General features: G+C 41.7%; 1 protein-coding gene across 3 annotated transcripts in view; it reads right to left on the bottom strand.

The window, feature by feature from the left end:
* Positions 1–9,924, bottom strand: part of LOC124032405 (transcription factor E3-like) — a 54,036-nt gene extending 44,112 nt beyond the window's left edge. For 2 of the 3 annotated variants that reach the window (XM_046344786.1, XM_046344788.1), the window contains exons 1-2: positions 9,451–9,924; positions 362–468 (exon numbers count right to left, since the gene is read on the bottom strand). The gene's annotated coding sequence lies outside the window, so the exon portion shown is untranslated. The remainder of the gene's footprint in view (positions 1–361; positions 469–9,450) is intronic. The other variant, XM_046344787.1, reaches the window with a different exon arrangement.
* Between the last annotated feature and the right edge of the window lie 11,447 nt (positions 9,925–21,371).

The raw sequence follows: 21,371 nt of genomic DNA, 5'->3' as shown, positions 1-21,371 counted from the left end.
CAGACAGACAGACAGACAGACAGACAGACAGACAGACAGACAGACAGACAGACAGACAGACAGACAGACAGACAGACAGACAGACAGTTCAGCCTCTCGCCCAGCAAGGCATGCACAGACACACTACAGTTCTACAAAATGGACAGAGATGAATGTGGTGTCTGGTCTCACCTAGAACAGTGTGTGTGTGTGTGTGTGTGTGTGTGTGTGTGTGTGTGTGTGTGTGTGTGTGTGTGTGTGTGTGTGTGTGTGTGTGTGTGTGTGTGTGTGTGTGTGTGTGTGTGTGTGTGTGTGTGTGTGTGTGTGTGTGTGTGTGTGTGTGTGTGTGCGTGTGTGTGTGCGTGTGTGTGTGTGTATTCACCTCAGAGTGATGGGCTGGCTCTTCAGCTGGTAGAAGGTATCAGAGTCTGAAGAGAGGATGCTCTTGACCTCGATGTCCGCCTCTATCCCCGACTCAGGTAGGAGGGGCTCCACATTGGAAACACATACAACTACAGGTCAGTAACATACAACTACAGGTCAGTAACATACAACTACAGGTCAGTAACATACAACTACAGGTCAGTAACATACAACTACAGGTCAGTAATATACAACTACAGGTCAGTAACATACAACTACAGGTCAGTAACATACAACTACAGGTCAGTAACATACAACTACAGGTCAGTAACATACAACTACAGGTCAGTAATACACAACTACAGGTCTGTAATATACAACTACAGGTCAGTAACATACAACTACAGGTCAGGAACATACAACTACAGGTCAGTAACATACAACTACAGGTCAGTAACATACAACTACAGGTCAGTAACATACAACTACAGGTCAGTAACATACAACTACAGGTCAGTAATATACAACTACAGGTCAGTAACATACAACTACAGGTCAGGAACATACAACTACAGGTCAGGTCAGTAACACACAACTACAGGTCAGGTCAGTAACATACAACTACAGGTCAGGTCAGTAACATACAACTACAGGTCAGTAACATACAACTACAGGTCAGTAATACACAACTACAGGTCAGTAATATACAACTACAGGTCAGTAACATACAACTACAGGTCAGGAACATACAACTACAGGTCAGTAACATACAACTACAGGTCAGTAACATACAACTACAGGTCAGTAATATACAACTACAGGTCAGTAACATACAACTACAGGTCAGTAACATACAACTACAGGTCAGGTCAGTAACATACAACTACAGGTCAGTAACATACAACTACAGGTCAGTAACATACAACTACAGGTCAGAAACATACAACTAAAGGTCAGTAACATACAACTACAGGTCAAGTCAGTAACATACAACTACAGGTCAGTAACATACAACTACAGATCAGTAATATACAACTACAGGTCAGGAACATACAACTACAGGTCAGTAACATACAACTACAGGTCAGTAACATACAACTACAGGTCAGGAACATACAACTACAGGTCAGGTCAGTAACATACAACTACAGGTCAGTAACATACAACTACAGGTCAGTAATATACAACTACAGATCAGTAATATACAACTACAGGTCAGTAACATACAACTACAGGTCAGTAATATACAACTACAGGTCAGTAACATACAACTACAGGTCAGTAACATACAACTACAGATCAGTAACATACAACTACAGGTCAGTAATATACAACTACAGGTCAGTAATATACAACTACAGATCAGTAACATACAACTACAGGTCAGGAACATACAACTACAGGTCAGGTCAGGAACATACAACTACAGGTCAGTAACATACTTGCCAATTAGCGCAAAACTGTTGGAATCATGGAAATAGAATGACTATTCTAATTATATAGTTAGAATATAATAGTGGGCACTTTGAATACAGTGTTGTTTGAGATGACAACGAATGAAAATGCCAGGGAGGAGTTATTGTGATGGTAGGAACTAAAGTGTTGATAAGTGTTTCCTAGGGGACCCTATAAGCTTTGGCTACATTGCATGTTTTCTCATAGCTACTTCATGTCGCTAACATATTCTTGCTCTGCATATTCCTCTTTGATTTAGAAGATACTGTTGCACAAACAACATGCTGATTTCGGTCTACACCATCACTGGTATTATCAACCTGTATTAGCTAGCTACGTTTGCTCTTATTCAGTCCATTTATTAGCTAGCTAGCTATTAGCATTAGCGGCTAACAATTAGCATCTCATAAGATTTAGGACAACTTGCTAAGAAAAGACAGACTCGCTGTTTGCTAATGCATGACACAAACTGATAGTGTCATTATAGAACGCTGGAGGATTTATATTGAGAAGCAAAGTGAAAACAGCATCGTTGCATGTGCTGCATTGACCAGGCAGAGACTGAACGCAGGTGTCTGTGGTTGAGGAACATGACAGGGGGCGCGGTTAGATCTGTGTGGAAAGTGGCACCGAGAGAAAGCGCTATAGAAGATCAAGTTAAAACCCAAACCGGTCCCTGCATCAACACCGGTATATCATAAATATGGTATACCATCCACCCCTAACCTCAGCTCAGATTTCAACTTACTTGTGTTGAGAGTTGTAATGGTAGAATGGCTGCACAAAGTGCAATTCATTTGTCCTATTATGTCATTCGCTGACAGACCTTAGAGAGCTATTTATAGTTGATTAACGACTGGACATATTAGTATAGTATAGTACTCCTGTATAATAGATGATAGTAGAGTACCCCTGTATAATAGATAGTATAGTATCCCTGTATAATAGATGATAGTAGAGTACCCCTGTATATTAGATGATAGTATAGTACCCCTGTATAATAGATGATAGTATAGTACCCCTGTATAATAGATGATAGTAGAGTACCCCTGTATAATAGATAGTATAGTACCCCTGTATAATAGATTATAGTAGAGTACCCCTGTATAATAGATGATAGTAGAGTACCCCTGTATAATAGATGATAGTAGAGTACCCCTGTATAATAGATAGTATAGTACCCCTGTATAATAGATGATAGTAGAGTACCCCTGTATAATAGATGATAGTAGAGTACCCCTGTATAATAGATGATAGTATAGTACCCCTGTATAATAGATGATAGTAGAGTACCCCTGTATAATAGATAGTATAGTACCCCTGTATAATAGATTATAGTAGAGTACCCCTGTATAATAGATGATAGTAGAGTACCCCTGTATAATAGATGATAGTAGAGTACCCCTGTATAATAGATAGTATAGTACCCCTGTATAATAGATGATAGTATAGTACCCCTGTATATTAGATAGTAGAGTACCCCTGTATATTAGATGATAGTAGAGTACCCCTGTATATTAGATAATATAGTACCCCTGTATAATAGATGATAGTAGAGTACCCCTGTATATTAGATAGTATAGTACCCCTGTATAATAGATGATAGTATAGTACCCCTGTATAATAGATGATAGTATAGTACCCCTGTATAATAGATAGTATAGTACCCCTGTATAATAGATGATAGTAGAGTACCCCTGTATAATAGATGATAGTAGAGTACCCCTGTATAATAGATAGTAGAGTACCACTGTATATTAGATAGTATAGTACCCCTGTATAATAGATGATAGTAGAGTACCCCTGTATAATAGATGATAGTATAGTACCCCTGTATAATAGATGATAGTAGAGTACCCCTGTATAATAGATAGTATAGTACCCCTGTATATTAGATGATAGTAGAGTACCCCTGTATAATAGATTGTATAGTACCCCTGTATATTAGATAGTATAGTACCCCTGTATATTAGATAGTATAGTACCCCTGTATATTAGATAGTATAGTACCCCTGTATAATAGATGATAGTAGAGTACCCCTGTATATTAGATGATAGTAGAGTACCCCTGTATAATAGATGATAGTATAGTACCCCTGTATATTAGATAGTATAGTACCCCTGTATATTAGATGATAGTAGAGTACCCCTGTATAATAGATTATAGTAGAGTACCCCTGTATATTAGATGATAGTATAGTACCCCTGTATAATAGATAGTATAGTACCCCTGTATAATAGATAGTATAGTACCCCTGTATAATAGATGATAGTAGAGTACCCCTGTATAATAGATAGTATAGTACCCCTGTATAATAGATGATAGTATAGTACCCCTGTATAATAGATAGTATAGTACCCCTGTATAATAGATGATAGTAGAGTACCCCTGTATAATAGATTATAGTAGAGTACCCCTGTATATTAGATAGTATAGTACCCCTGTATAATAGATAGTATAGTACCCCTGTATATTAGATAGTATAGTACCCCTGTATAATAGATGATAGTAGAGTACCCCTGTATAATAGATGATAGTAGAGTACCCCTGTATATTAGATAGTATAGTACCCCTGTATAATAGATAGTATAGTACCCCTGTATATTAGATGATAGTAGAGTACCCCTGTATAATAGATGATAGTAGAGTACCCCTGTATATTAGATAGTATAGTACCCCTGTATAATAGATGATAGTAGAGTACCCCTGTATAATAGATGATAGTAGAGTACCCCTGTATATTAGATGATAGTAGAGTACCCCTGTATAATAGATGATAGTATAGTACCCCTGTATATTAGATAGTATAGTACCCCTGTATATTAGATGATAGTAGAGTACCCCTGTATAATAGATGATAGTAGAGTACCCCTGTATATTAGATAGTATAGTACCCCTGTATAATAGATAGTATAGTACCCCTGTATAATGGATAGTATAGTACCCCTGTATATTAGATGATAGTAGAGTACCCCTGTATAATAGATGATAGTATAGTACCCCTGTATATTAGATGATAGTAGAGTACCCCTGTATAATAGATGATAGTAGAGTACCCCTGTATAATAGATGATAGTATAGTACCCCTGTATATTAGATGATAGTAGAGTACCCCTGTATAATAGATGATAGTATAGTACCCCTGTATAATAGATAGTATAGTACCCCTGTATATTAGATGATAGTAGAGTACCCCTGTATAATAGATGATAGTATAGTACCCCTGTATAATAGATGATAGTAGAGTACCCCTGTATAATAGATAGTATAGTACCCCTGTATATTAGATAGTATAGTACCCCTGTATAATAGATGATAGTAGAGTACCCCTGTATATTAGATAGTACAGTACCCCTGTATAATAGATAGTATAGTACCCCTGTATAATAGATGATAGTATAGTACCCCTGTATATTAGATAGTATAGTACCCCTGTATAATAGATTATAGTATAGTACCCCTGTATATTAGATGATAGTAGAGTACCCCTGTATAATAGATGATAGTATAGTACCCCTGTATAATAGATGATAGTATAGTACCCCTGTATATTAGATGATAGTAGAGTACCCCTGTATAATAGATAGTAAAGTACCCCTGTATATTAGATAGTATAGTACCCCTGTATAATAGATGATAGTATAGTACCCCTGTATAATAGATGATAGTAGAGTACCCCTGTATATTAGATAGTATAGTACCCCTGTATAATAGATGATAGTATAGTACCCCTGTATAATAGATGATAGTATAGTACCCCTGTATAATAGATGATAGTAGAGTACCCCTGTATATTAGATAGTATAGTACCCCTGTATAATAGATGATAATATAGTACCCCTGTATAATAGATGATAGTAGAGTACCCCTGTATATTAGATAGTATAGTACCCCTGTATAATAGATGATAGTATAGTACCCCTTTATAATAGATGATAGTAGAGTACCCCTGTATATTAGATGATAGTAGAGTACCCCTTTATAATAGATGATAGTATAGTACCCCTGTATATTAGATAGTATAGTACCCCTGTATAATAGATGATAGTATAGTACCCCTGTATAATAGATGATAGTAGAGTACCCCTGTATATTAGATGATAGTATAGTACCCCTGTATAATAGATGATAGTAGAGTACCCCTATATATTAGATTATAGTAGAGTACCCCTGTATAATAGATGATAGTATAGTACCCCTGTATAATAGATGATAGTATAGTACCCCTGTATAATAGATGATAGTAGAGTACCCCTGTATAATAGATAGTACAGAACCCCTGTATAATAGATGATAGTATAGTACCCCTGTATAATAGATAGTATAGTACCCCTGTATAATAGATAGTATAGTACCCCTGTATAATAGATAGTATAGTACCCCTGTATAATAGATGATAGTATAGTACCCCTGTATAATAGATGATAGTAGAGTACCCCTGTATAATAGATGATAGTATAGTACCCCTGTATAATAGATGATAGTATAGTACCCCTGTATATTAGATGATAGTAGAGTACCCCTGTATAATAGATGATAGTAGAGTACCCCTGTATAATAGATAGTATAGTACCCCTGTATAATAGATGATAGTATAGTACCCCTGTATATTAGATGATAGTAGAGTACCCCTGTATAATAGATGATAGTAGAGTACCCCTGTATAATAGATAGTATAGTACCCCTGTATATTAGATGATAGTATAGTACCCCTGTATATTAGATAGTATAGTACCCCTGTATAATAGATGATAGTAGAGTACCCCTGTATATTAGATGATAGTATAGTACCCCTGTATATTAGATAGTATAGTACCCCTGTATAATAGATGATAGTAGAGTACCCCTGTATAATAGATGATAGTAGAGTACCCCTGTATATTAGATAGTATAGTACCCCTGTATAATAGATAGTATAGTACCCCTGTATATTAGATGATAGTAGAGTACCCCTGTATAATAGATAGTATAGTACCCCTGTATAATAGATGATAGTAGAGTACCCCTGTATATTAGATGATAGTAGAGTACCCCTGTATAATAGATGATAGTAGAGTACCCCTGTATAATAGATAGTATAGTACCCCTGTATAATAGATGATAGTAGAGTACCCCTGTATAATAGATGATAGTAGAGTACCCCTGTATAATAGATGATAGTAGAGTACCCCTGTATAATAGATGATAGTATAGTACCCCTGTATATTAGATGATAGTAGAGTACCCCTGTATATTAGATAGTATAGTACCCCTGTATAATAGATGATAGTAGAGTACCCCTGTATAATAGATGATAGTATAGTACCCCTGTATAATAGATGATAGTATAGTACCCCTGTATATTAGATGATAGTAGAGTACCCCTGTATAATAGATAGTAAAGTACCCCTGTATATTAGATAGTATAGTACCCCTGTATAATAGATGATAGTATAGTACCCCTGTATAATAGATGATAGTAGAGTACCCCTGTATATTAGATAGTATAGTACCCCTGTATAATAGATGATAGTATAGTACCCCTGTATAATAGATGATAGTATAGTACCCCTGTATAATAGATGATAGTAGAGTACCCCTGTATATTAGATAGTATAGTACCCCTGTATAATAGATGATAATATAGTACCCCTGTATAATAGATGATAGTAGAGTACCCCTGTATATTAGATAGTATAGTACCCCTGTATAATAGATGATAGTATAGTACCCCTTTATAATAGATGATAGTAGAGTACCCCTGTATATTAGATGATAGTAGAGTACCCCTTTATAATAGATGATAGTATAGTACCCCTGTATATTAGATAGTATAGTACCCCTGTATAATAGATGATAGTATAGTACCCCTGTATAATAGATGATAGTAGAGTACCCCTGTATATTAGATAGTATAGTACCCCTGTATAATAGATAGTATAGTACCCCTGTATAATGGATAGTATAGTACCCCTGTATATTAGATGATAGTAGAGTACCCCTGTATAATAGATGATAGTATAGTACCCCTGTATAATAGATGATAGTATAGTACCCCTGTATATTAGGTCCTTCTGTAGCTCAGTTGGTAGAGCATGGCACTTATAATAGATAGAATGTATGCACACATGACTGTAAGATAAAACCCCTAAATGTATAATAGATAGTAGAGTACCCCTGTATATTAGATAGTATAGTACCCCTGTATAATAGATGATAGTAGAGTACCCCTGTATAATAGATGATAGTAGAGTACCCCTGTATAATAGATGATAGTAGAGTACCCCTGTATATTAGATGATAGTAGAGTACCCCTGTATATTAGATAGTATAGTACCCCTGTATAATAGATAGTATAGTACCCCTGTATAATAGATGATAGTAGAGTACCCTTGTATATTAGATGATAGTAGATTACCCCTGTATAGTAGATGTGTTACAAGGTAATGGACAGTATCTTGACTAGACAGGTTACAGAATGGCCTTTCACTGACCAGCTGATAGCTCTATTTGGGTGATTCTCATGAAACCAGTTTTAAAATGTCTGTAGCAAATTAAGTGACAAAATCATGACGCATCTGCAAAAATCAACTTTGATTCTGAGGACTAAGAGGTCTAGTTTTTCCAGATTGTGTCTTATTTTAAAGACATTGTACATTTTCACCTAAAATTCTCTTTACCGAAATGTGTCCGGATTAAATGTTGCTGTAATTTCTCCATAAATCATAAAACGTATATACTAGTTGAAGTTTACACTAAACTATAATATTCATTACATACAAATGGATAGATGTCTCATTATGTAACACCGTTTGCAAGTTCCTTGTAAAAACTCAGTTTGTAAATAAATAACAATCCGTTTTTTAAATAAAGTTTTATTCAACCATGATGAGTCGAGAGGAGTCGTTCTTACATGAGCAGACGTTAAGTTCATTAATTTAGATGCCTTCAGAATTAAGTTCTTATTCTCTAACACCCCCGTTACCCCACTTGGCCTTCTCATTACAGAAACGGCTAAACAGCTCAAATTGGGAAAAAGCCTGATTTAATTTGCTAATAATTGCGTCATTTCATTTGACATATTTTTATTTTCAGTGTTGTGTTTAACTCAGGCCTTTTCATCAGGGGAGCAATGTTAAAAAAATATAAGAAATATTGATTTGTTTATAACTTTTGGGGGACTTTGAAAACTGTTATGGTAATAAGATTTTGGTGAAATGCATAATATCTGATGAAAAGCATAATAATAATTGTGAAATAGATAAGTACAGATCCTATTCTCAGTTACTCAAGAGGAAGTTTCGTGAGAAGGACCCATTTAGCAGTTAAATGGGCTAGTAGAAGATGTTACTGTTCCAACATGCCTCACATGATAATACAATATACTGTATTCTGAAGACAGTATATTGTAACATGTACCAATTTGCATGGTTACTAATGGAATACAACCGCAGCTAGTACATATGAATAGATCAGGTGGTCCGTCGGTATCTGGATCCAGATACTCAGCCGGGATCCGCACACCAGACAGCTACAGAATGTAAACAGTGAAGCCTCACCAAGATGCCATGGTTCTCCAATTACCAGACGAATGAAACGCAACGACACAAACTAAACACCAGCTCATAGTCTTTATAGCCGTTATGATATGAAAACAATAATGTCCTACTCACCGATAAATAAATCAAAGAATAGCTTTAGCTTTTAGGAGAAAGACAACTGATATCCCGTGTAAGCCTGGAACCGAGCGATGGAAATCCATGTCGGTCCTTGGTGGGGAAAAAAGGCCAATATCCTCAGACTTCGATCCAGTTTACGCAGAAATCAATAAGACGAACAACAATTACTTTGTCAAAAACAATAAATGTCCTCGTTTTATAATGTTGTAGGAACAGGAAGCCAGTTTGACAGCTCAAAAGAGGAGGCTCCTGCCCCGCTCACCGGTTCAACCGAGAAAATAAATGGACCGTCATCAACATTCAACTATTTCCCGTTGAAAAAAATAAAAAATAAAGCCTCAGCGATCAAACGATAATTATAAACGAAATCAAAGAATGACCATCATACACCAGAAACCTTGTTAATTCGTTTTAGCTGCGTAGGCTACAGCCCCGAGAGAGAGGCATCCGAAGAGTTACACAAAAATAAGACGCTTGTAAACTAAAGCCATTATTATCGCCACACGAGGGAGTAGTCACGCACCTTTCTGTCAAATGAAACTTTGTACCATTGGCGGTGTCCGAATACCCATTCTAGCGTACTACATACTTAAACTGCATACTATTTACTATTCACCGCGTACTATTTAGCAGGTACGATTTAGTTAAACAGATGCAGTGTGCAACCGCCTCAACGCAGTAGCGGCTCCTGATTGGCTGAGTAGGTGGGGTGGGTTAACAGACATGCTTCACATTAACCAGCCTGACAACCAGCCTGACAACCAGCCTGACAACCGGCCTGACAACCAGCCTGACAACCATCCTGACAACCAGCCTGACAACCAGCCTGACAACCAGCCTGACAACCAGCCTGACAACCAGCCTGACAACCAGCCTGACAACCAGCCTGACAACCAGCCTGACAACCAGCCTGACAACCATCCTGACATCCAGCCTGACAACCAGCCTGACAACCAGCCTGACAACCAGCCTGACAACCAGCCTGACAACCAGCCTGACAATTTCCATTGTGATTCATTCCTCTAGACTCTGAATGGAACAGGAATGGAGTTATAGGACTACTCAGGCCCCCCTTCAGAGTTCCCTAATTTTGTGGCTAGAGTCAAATACTTTCTGTGGCACACATCAGAGTGAAATACTTTCTCTAGAACAAAACTTCAGGTCAGGATAGGCAACCGAAATGAATAATTAATGTATGTGTGTTATATTAAATATAGAGGAGGGAGTAAAATGTAGGAAAGCAATAAACATTTCAGAACAACTACTAAGACATGGGAAAGATAAACGAATTTTGGCAAAGAGATTTATTTATAGACTTAATACACTTGAAACAAATAGCCAAACCAAAAAGTGCAGACATTACTAGTGCCTCCCCCGCGATTAAAGGACACAAATAAAAAATGCTTTCTGCTACGAAGCTCAGTGAAATGTAGGCTAAACTGACAACGGAGTGAAGAGCAGAAAACTCAACAAGCAAGCAAGTCGCAGCAATGAAGAATTGCGTGTTTACACGAGGGGGGGGGGGTTCGGCACATCAACAACGAGCCCCCAACCATCCGCTCATACATGTCTTGATTACATTTACATTTACATTTACATTTAAGTCATTTAGCAGACGCTCTTATCCAGAGCGACTTACAAATTGGTGCATTCACCTTATGACATCCAGTGGAACAGCCACTTTACAATAGTGCATCTAAATCTTAAAGGGGGGGGTGAGAGGGATTACTTATCCTATCCTAGGTATTCCTTAAAGAGGTGGGGTTTCAGGTGTCTCTGGAAGGTGGTGATTGACTCCGCTGTCCTGGCGTCGTGAGGGAGTTTGTTCCACCATTGGGGGGCCAGAGCAGCGAACAGTTTTGACTGGGCTGAGCGGGAGCTGTACTTCCTCAGTGGTAGGGAGGCGAGCAGGCCAGAGGTGGATGAATGCAGTGCTCTTGTTTGGGTGTAGGGCCTGATCAGAGCCTGGAGGTACTGAGGTGCCGTTCCCCTCACAGCTCCGTAGGCAAGCACCATGGTCTTGTAGCGGATGCGAGCTTCAACTGGAAGCCAGTGGAGAGAGCGGAGGAGTGGGGTGACGTGAGAGAACTTGGGAAGGTTGAACACCAGACGGGCTGCAGCGTTCTGGATGAGTTGAAGGGGTTTAATGGCACAGGCAGGGAGCCCAGCCAACAGCGAGTTGCAGTAATCCAGACGGGAGATGACAAGTGCCTGGATTAGGACCTGCGCCGCTTCCTGTGTGAGGCAGGGTCGTACTCTGCGGATGTTGTAGAGCATGAACCTACAGGAACGGGCCACCGCCTTGATGTTGGTTGAGAACGACAGGGTGTTGTCCAGGATCACGCCAAGGTTCTTAGCGCTCTGGGAGGAGGACACAATGGAGTTAGTTGTCAACCGTGATGTAGAGATCATGGAACGGGCAGTCCTTCCCCGGGAGGAAGAGCAGCTCCGTCTTGCCGAGGTTCAGCTTGAGGTGGTGATCCGTCATCCACACTGATATGTCTGCCAGACATGCAGAGATGCGATTCGCCACCTGATCTTCTTTTTGCCGGTGCTGGCTCTACAGATGGCTATATCGGTCCTCTAATACAGGACTATTAAAGGCCCGTTGCAGTACTTTTGTGAAAAGATAATTAGTTATTTATTTTTTATTATTAATCAAATCAAATCAGATTTTTCAGATTTTAAGCTAAATTTGTCAGTGAGCTAAATTTGTCAGAGTCGAACACGCAATCTTTGGGTTGCTAGACGTTCGCGTTATACCACCCTCCTTTCATTTTTGCCTAAAGTAACCTTCAGTCTTATGTAAACATACCAAACGTAACATATCATACTAATTTGAGTGTCCTTGCATTTACGTTTACTATGTTACGTCTAGTATGTGATACCAGGCTGATGTGGACTTGCATTTACGTTTACTATGTTACGTCTAGTATGTGATACCAGGCTGACATTCACACGCAGTTGCCCAGCCTGCAGGGGGAGAAGTATCTACCGTCGTAGTAGGTGTTATATAAATAATCTAATATAACGCGTTCTGTGTATACATTCTGCTGTAAACTCTGGCTGAGCAGCCTAACTATTCTGACTCCTCACAAGAGTCACATTCCTTAGGTCCGTGCACGATAAACGGCAGGACAAGATAACTTTGACCAATAAACTGCCTTTTTGATTCACCTGATTCCACTCTGTCCAGCGTTGTTGTTTTGCATTCCCTCTCCAGTATGAAACACCAACATAGGCTACGGATGAAGCCTGAGCAGGAATGTGAAGCTCACTTAAACTGGCTAGCTTCATAAAAACCCAGAGTAGATCTAGCTTGTTTTGTAGGATACACCTCAGATAATTGAGCTATGTCTGTAATCCGTACCATTATATAAAACGATACCACAAAAACTACAGGCCTACAACGGCATTAAGAGAAAGAGAAAACAACGTTTTTAAAACCAGCTGCTAGTGCTTGTAGTCCAGCAGTCAACATTCCAGAGGGGATCAAATAATGTCAGAACGTCGGAATAGTCCAACATTCTCTTATATGGGAATATGTGCTTAATAACAACGTCATGGGTCCTGGTCAAAATAAGTGCACTATAAAACCAACAGGGTAACATTTGGGACGTCACTTAGATTACAGGAAACCACGGCCATAATTAAAAGTAGCTGAAGGGGAGAATTCTGTTAAATCATTTCCACTCAGATACAAGGTCCACATGCATGGCAGGCATGCAAGCAACACACACACACACACACACGCACGCACGCACGCACGCACGCACGCACGCACGCACGCACACACACACACACACACACACACACACACACACACACACACACACACACACACACACACACACACACACACACACACACACACACACACACACACACACACACACACACACACACACACACACACACACACACACAACCAGGAGGTGAGAGTGGGGACAGCAGCTGTGGAGACTATAGTATAACAACCGACAAGGGATTTAAAACCCATTTAAACCATAAAATACAGTTTGGTTTACCTTCAAGAAGTGTTACAATTTAACTAGTCAATTACACCCAATGTTATAGCTCAATAAAGTCAATCAAATTGTATTTGTCACATGCTTACTTACAAGTCCTCAACCAACAATTTTTTTTTTTTTCACCTTTATTTAACCAGGTAGGCAAGTTGAGAACAAGTTCTCATTTACAATTGCGACCTGGGAATGCATTTCAAGAAATAGAGTTAAAACAATATTTACAAAATAAAATAATTCTAATCAATCTAAAAGTAACACAATACATTTACATAACAATAACAGGGAGATATACAGGGGGTACTGATACAGAGTCAATGTGGAGGCTATATACAGGGGGTACTGGTACAGAGTCAATGTGGAGGCTATATACAGGGGGTACTGGTACAGAGTCAATGTGGAGGCTATATACAGGGGGTACCGGTACAGAGTCAATGTGGAGACTATATACAGGGGGTACCGGTACAGAGTCAATGTGGAGGCTATATACTGGGGGTAGCGGTACAGAGTCAATGTGGAGACTATATACAGGGGATACCGGTACAGAGTCAATGTGGAGACTATATACAGGGGGTACAGGGTACAGAGTCAATATGGAGGCTATATACAGGGGGTACCGGTACAGAGTCAATGTGGAGACTATATACAGGGGGTACCGGTACAGAGTCAATGTGGAGGCTATATACAGGGTGTACCGGTACAGAGTCAATGTGGAGGCTATAGACAGGGTGTTACGGTACAGAGTCAATGTGGAGGCTATATACAGGGGGTACCGGTACAGAGTCAATGTGGAGGCTATATACAGGGGTACCTGTACAGAGTCAATGTGGAGGCTATATACAGGGGGTACCGGTACAGAGTCAATGTGGAGGCTATATACAGGGGGTACCGGTACAGAGTCAATGTGGAGGCTATATACAGGGTGTACCGGTACAGAGTCAATGTGGAGGCTATAGACAGGGTGTTACGGTACAGAGTCAATGTGGAGGCTATATACAGGGGGTACCGGTACAGAGTCAATGTGGAGGCTATATACAGGGGGTACCTGTACAGAGTCAATGTGGAGGCTATATACAGGGGGTACCGGTACAGAGTCAATGTGGAGGCTATATACAGGGGGTACCGGTACAGAGTCAATGTGGAGGCTATATACAGGGGGTACCGGTACAGAGTCAATGTGGAGGCTATATACAGGGGGTACCGGTACAGAGTCAATGTGGAGGCTATATACAGGGGGTACCGGTACAGAGTCAATGTGGAGGCAATATACAGGGGTACCAGTACAGAATCAATGTGGAGGCTATATACAGGGGGTACCGGTACAGAGTCAATGTGGAGGCTATATACAGGGGTACCAGTACAGAGTCAATGTGGAGGCTATATACAGGGGGTACCGGTACAGAGTCAATGTGGAGGCTATATACAGGGGGTACCGGTACAGAGTTAATGTGGAGGCAATATACAGGGGGTACCGGTACAGAGTCAATGTGGAGGCTATATACAGGGGGTACCAGTACAGAGTCAATGTGGAGGCTATATACAGGGGGTATCGGTACAGAGTCAATGTGGAGGCTATATACAGGGGGTACCGGTACAGAGTCAATGTGGAGGCTATATACAGGGGTATACAGAGTCAATGTAGAGGCTATATACAGGGGTACCGGTACAGAGTCAATGTGGAGGCTATATACAGGGGGTACCGGTACAGAGTCAATGTGGAGGCTATATACAGGGGGTACCGGTACAGAGTCAATGTGGAGGCTATATACATGGGGTATCGGTACAGAGTCAATGTGGAGGCTATATACAGGGGGTACCGGTACAGAGTCAATGTGGAGGCTATATACAGGGGGTACCGGTACAGAGTCAATGTAGAGGCTATATACAGGGGTACCGGTACAGAGTCAATGTGGAGGCTATATACAGGGGGTACCGGTACAGAGTCAATGTGGAGGCTATATACAGGGGTACCGGTACAGAGTCAATGTGGAGGCTATATACAGGGGTACCGGTACAGAGTCAATGTGGAGGCTATATACAGGGGGTACCGGTACAGAGTCAATGTGGAGGCAATATACAGGGGTACCAGTACAGAATCAATGTGGAGGCTATATACAGGGGGTACCGGTACAGAGTCAATGTGGAGGCTATATACAGGGGTACCAGTACAGAGTCAATGTGGAGGCTATATACAGGGGGTACCGGTACAGAGTCAATGTGGAGGCTATATACAGGGGGTACCGGTACAGAGTTAATGTGGAGGCAATATACAGGGGGTACCGGTACAGAGTCAATGTGGAGGCTATATACAGGGGGTACCAGTACAGAGTCAATGTGGAGGCTATATACAGGGGGTATCGGTACAGAGTCAATGTGGAGGCTATATACAGGGGGTACCGGTACAGAGTCAATGTGGAGGCTATATACAGGGGGTACCGGTACAGAGTCAATGTAGAGGCTATATACAGGGGTACCGGTACAGAGTCAATGTGGAGGCTATATACAGGGGGTACCGGTACAGAGTCAATGTGGAGGCTATATACAGGGGGTACCGGTACAGAGTCAATGTGGAGGCTATATACATGGGGTATCGGTACAGAGTCAATGTGGAGGCTATATACAGGGGGTACCGGTACAGAGTCAATGTGGAGGCTATATACAGGGGGTACCGGTACAGAGTCAATGTAGAGGCTATATACAGGGGTACCGGTACAGAGTCAATGTGGAGACTATATACAGGGGGTACCAGTACAGAGTCAATGTGGAGGCTATATACAGGGGCTACCAGTACAGAGTCAATGTGGAGGCTATATACAGGGTGTACTGGTACAGAGTCAATGTGGAGACTATATACAGGGGGTACCAGTACAGAGTCAATGTGGAGGCTATATACAGGGGGTACCAGTACAGAGTCAATGTGGAGGCTATATACAGGGGGTACCGGTACAGAGTCAATGTGGAGGCTATATACAGGGGGTACCGGTACAGAGTCAATGTAGAGGCTATATACAGGGGTACCGGTACAGAGTCAATGTGGAGACTATATACAGGGGGTACCAGTACAGAGTCAATGTGGAGGCTATATACAGGGGGTACCAGTACAGAGTCAATGTGGAGGCTATATACAGGGGGTACCAGTACAGAGTCAATGTGGAGGCTATATACAGGGGTACCGGTACAGAGTCAATGTGGAGGCTATATACAGGGGGTACCGGTACAGAGTCAATGTGGAGGCTATATACAGGGGGTACCGGTACAGAGTCAATGTGGAGGCTATATACAGGGGGTACCGGTACAGAGTCAATGTAGAGGCTATATACAGGGGTACCGGTACAGAGTCAATGTGGAGACTATATACAGGGGGTACCAGTACAGAGTCAATGTGGAGGCTATATACAGGGGCTACCAGTACAGAGTCAATGTGGAGGCTATATACAGGGTGTACTGGTACAGAGTCAATGTGGAGACTATATACAGGGGGTACCAGTACAGAGTCAATGTGGAGGCTATATACAGGGGGTACCAGTACAGAGTCAATGTGGAGGCTATATACAGGGGGTACCGGTACAGAGTCAATGTGGAGGCTATATACAGGGGGTACCGGTACAGAGTCAATGTAGAGGCTATATACAGGGGTACCGGTACAGAGTCAATGTGGAGGCTATATACAGGGGGTACCGGTACAGAGTCAATGTGGAGGCTATATACAGGGGGTACCGGTACAGAGTCAATGTGGAGGCTATATACAGGGGGTACCGGTACAGAGTCAATGTGGAGGCTATATACAGGGGTACCGGTACAGAGTCAATGTGGAGGCTATATACAGGGGGTACCGGTACAGAGTCAATGTGGAGGCTATATACAGGGGGTACCGGTACAGAGTCAATGTGGAGGCTATATACAGGGGGTACCGGTACAGAGTCAATGTGGAGGCTATATACAGGGGGTACTGGTACAGAGTCAATGTGGAGGCTATATACAGGGGGTACTGGTACAGAGTCAATGTGGAGGCTATATACAGGGGGTACTGGTACAGAGTCAATGTGGGTGTACAGGTTAATCGAGGTAATTTAGATAATAAACAGCGAGTAGCAGCAGTCTAAAACAAAGTCCACGATCAGCTCCTTTGTCTTGCACACATTGAAGGAGAGGTTGTTGTCCTGGCACTGTCTCATCGTTGTCGGTGATCAGGCTGACCACTGTTGTGTCGTTTGCAAACTTTATGATGGGGCTGGGAGTCGTGCCTGGCCACGCAGTCATGGGTGAACAGGAAGTACAGGATTAAGCATGCACCCCTGAGGGGCCCCCGTGTTGAGGATCAGCGTGGCGCATGTGGTGTTACCTACCCTTACCACCTGGGGGCGGCCCGTCAGGAAGTCCAGGATCCAGTTTGCAGAGAAAGGTGTTTAGTTCCAGGGTCCTTAGCTTAGTGATGAGCTTTGAGGGCACTATGGTGTTGAACGCTGAGCTGTAGTCAATGAACAGCATTGTCCAGGTGGGATAGGGCAGCGTGGAGCGCGATTGAGATTGTGTCGTCTGTGGATCTGTTGGGGCGGTATGCAAATTGGAGTGGGTATAGGGTTTTTGGCATGAGCTATGACCAGCCTTTCAAAGCACTTCATGGCTACCAACTTGAGTGCTACGGAGAGGTTGTCATTTAGGCAGGTTACATTCGCTATCTTGGGCACAGGGACTATGGTGGAAATGCTAGTAGTCAAATATTATATCTGTTTAGACTTCTTGCAGTTTATTTTGCAGTCTACAAATGATTTGTAATTCCGGTCAACCCGACAGACCATCCACTCAATAAAAAAATTGGCTGAATCTAGTTGATGATCCTAATAGACTTTTCATCGACGTAGCATGTTTTGCATTCGTAACCAAATATAATCTCAGCAACTGTTCAAACATTAAACCAAACAATCACTTTTTTTTGTTGCTTTAGAAGTAATAACTAGTGATTACAGGCTATTGTGAAATGGTAGAACCTACTGTAGCCAACTAGCTAGTCATGTGCTTTTTTTTCTCCGTGACCAAAATCAAATGAAACTCTATTTTGAAAATATAGGTGGAGAGAATTTCTACTACGAATGGCATGGCACTTTCACATTTCTACTTGTTTATGTGCACATCTGTTAATGTTTGGCTGGCTGGCTGGCTGGCTGGCTGGCTGTGCTGAATCTACCTCTGCTCACATGAGGAGATAGTGATCAGTTTAGCCTGTGATCTCAGACAATTAACTGGTGCCCACTTTGCCCCACACTCTGTACACGAGCTGATCACGCACCCTCTGATTGGCTAAGGACATCAAGTTGGTCCTGCACTGGCTAGCCAGGCCCAACGCATGCTTATAAATACGATATATTGCTGATGACGGTTGCGTTCCAGTGCAGCTCAGAAGTGGATGTATGGCAGTATGTACATGGGTACAAACCAACTCCATGTCCCTACCCCTGCATGGCAATAAAACTCTCACAAATTAGAGGGTTTTCAGTGAGTCATAGACCAGTCAAATAGGAGGGTTTTCAGAGAGTCACAGACCAGGCAAATAGGAGGGTTTTCAGTGAGTCACAGACCAATCAAATATGAGGGTTTTCAGTGAGTCACAGGCCAATCAAATAGGAGGGTTTTCAGTGAGTCACAGACCAGTCAAATAGGAGGGTTTTCAGTGAGTCACAGACCAATCAAATATGAGGGTTTTCGGTGAGTCACAGGTCAGTCAAATAGGAGGGGTTTTCAGTGAGTCACAGACCAATCAAATAGGAGGGTTTTCAGTGAGTCACAGGCCAGTCAAATAGGAGGGTTTTCAGTGAGTCACAGGCCAGTCAAATAGGAGGGTTTTCAGTGAGTCACAGACCAGTCAAATAGGAGGGTTTTCAGAGAGTCACAGACCAGTCAAATAGGAGGGTTTTCAGTGAGTCAAAGACCAGTCAAATAGGAGGGTTTTCAGTGAGTCACAGGCCAATCAAATTGGAGGGTTTTCAGTGAGTCACAGGCCAATCAAATTGGAGGGTTTTCAGTGAGTCACAGGCCAATCAAATAGGAGGGTTTTCAGTGAGTAAGACCAGGCAAATAGGAGGGTTTTCAGGGAGTCACAGGCCAATCAAATAGGAGGGTTTTCAGTGAGTAAGACCAGTCAAATAGGAGGGTTTTCAGTGAGTCACAGGCCAATAAATAGGAGGGTTTTCAGTGAGTCACAGACCAATCAAATATGAGGGTTTTCAGTGAGTCACAGGCCAATCAAATAGGAGGGTTTTCAGTGAGTCACAGACCAGTCAAATAGGAGGGTTTTCAGTGAGTCACAGACCAATCAAATATGAGAGTCACAGGTCAGTCAAATAGGAGGGGTTTTCAGTGAGTCACAGACCAATCAAATAGGAGGGTTTTCAGTGAGTCACAGGCCAGTCAAATAGGAGGGTTTTCAGTGAGTCACAGGCCAGTCAAATAGGAGGGTTTTCAGTGAGTCACAGACCAGTCAAATAGGAGGGTTTTCAGAGAGTCACAGACCAGTCAAATAGGAAGGTTTTCAGTGAGTCAAAGACCAGTCAAATAGGAGGGTTTTCAGTGAGTCACAGGCCAATCAAATTGGAGGGTTTTCAGTGAGTCACAGGCCAATCAAATCGGAGGGTTTTCAGTGAGTCACAGGCCAATCAAATAGGAGGGTTTTCAGTGAGTAAGACCAGGCAAATAGGAGGGTTTTCAGGGAGTCACAGGCCAATCAAATAGGAGGGTTTTCAGTGAGTAAGACCAGTCAAATAGGAGGGTTTTCAGTGAGTCACAGGCCAATAAATAGGAGGGTTTTCAGTGAGTCACAGACCAGTCAAATAGGAGGGTTTTCAGTGAGTCACAGACCAGTCAAATAGGAGGGTTTTCAGTGAGTCACAGACCAATCAAATAGGAGGGTTTTCAGTGAGTCACAGGCCAATCAAATAGGAGGGTTTTCAGTGAGTCACAGGCCAATCAAATAGGAGGGTTTTCAGTGAGTAAGACCAGGCAAATAGGAGGGTTTTCAGGGAGTCACAGGCCAATCAAATAGGAGGGTTTTCAGGGAGTCACAGGCCAAACAAATAGGAGGGTTTTCAGGGAGTCACAGGCCAATCAAATAGGAGGGTTTTCAGGGAGTCACAGGCCAGTCAAATAGGAGGGTTTTCAGTGAGTCACAGGCCAATCAAATAGGAGGGTTTTCAGTGAGTAAGACCAGTCAAATAGGAGGGTTTTCAGGGAGTCACAGGCCAATCAAATAGGAGGGTTTTCAGTGAGTCACAGGCCAATCAAATAGGAGGGTTTTTGAGTAAGACCAGTCAAATAGGAGGGTTTTCAGGGAGTCACAGGCCAATCAAATAGGAGGGTTTTCAGTGAGTAAGACCAGGCAAATAGGAGGGTTTTCAGTGAGTCACAGGCCAATCAAATAGGAGGGTTTTCAGTGAGTCCCAGACCAATCAAATAGGAGGGTTTTCAGTGAGTCACAGACCAATCAAATAGGAGGGTTTTCAGTGAGTCACAGGCCAATCAAATAGGAGGGTTTTCAGTGAGTCACAGACCAATCAAATAGGAGGGTTTTCAGTGAGTCACAGACCAATCAAATAGGAGGGTTTTCAGTGAGTCACAGGCCAATCAAATAGGAGGGTTTTCAGTGAGTCACAGACCAATCAAATAGGAGGGTTTTCAGTGAGTCACAGACCAATCAAATAGGAGGGTTTTCAGTGAGTCACAGGCCAGTCAAATAGGAGGGTTTTCAGTGAGTCACAGGCCAGTCAAATAGGAGGGTTTTCAGTGAGTCACAGACCAGTCAAATAGGAGGGTTTTCAGAGAGTCACAGACCAGTCAAATAGGAGGGTTTTCAGTGAGTCACAGACCAATCAAATATGAGGGTTTTCAGTGAGTCACAGG

Source organism: Oncorhynchus gorbuscha, linkage group LG03 (assembly GCF_021184085.1).
Source record: "Oncorhynchus gorbuscha isolate QuinsamMale2020 ecotype Even-year linkage group LG03, OgorEven_v1.0, whole genome shotgun sequence".
Lineage (NCBI taxonomy): Eukaryota > Metazoa > Chordata > Actinopteri > Salmoniformes > Salmonidae > Oncorhynchus > Oncorhynchus gorbuscha.
The sequence above is the reverse complement of the archived record's forward strand: the minus strand, read 5'-3'. Positions and strand labels throughout refer to the sequence as shown.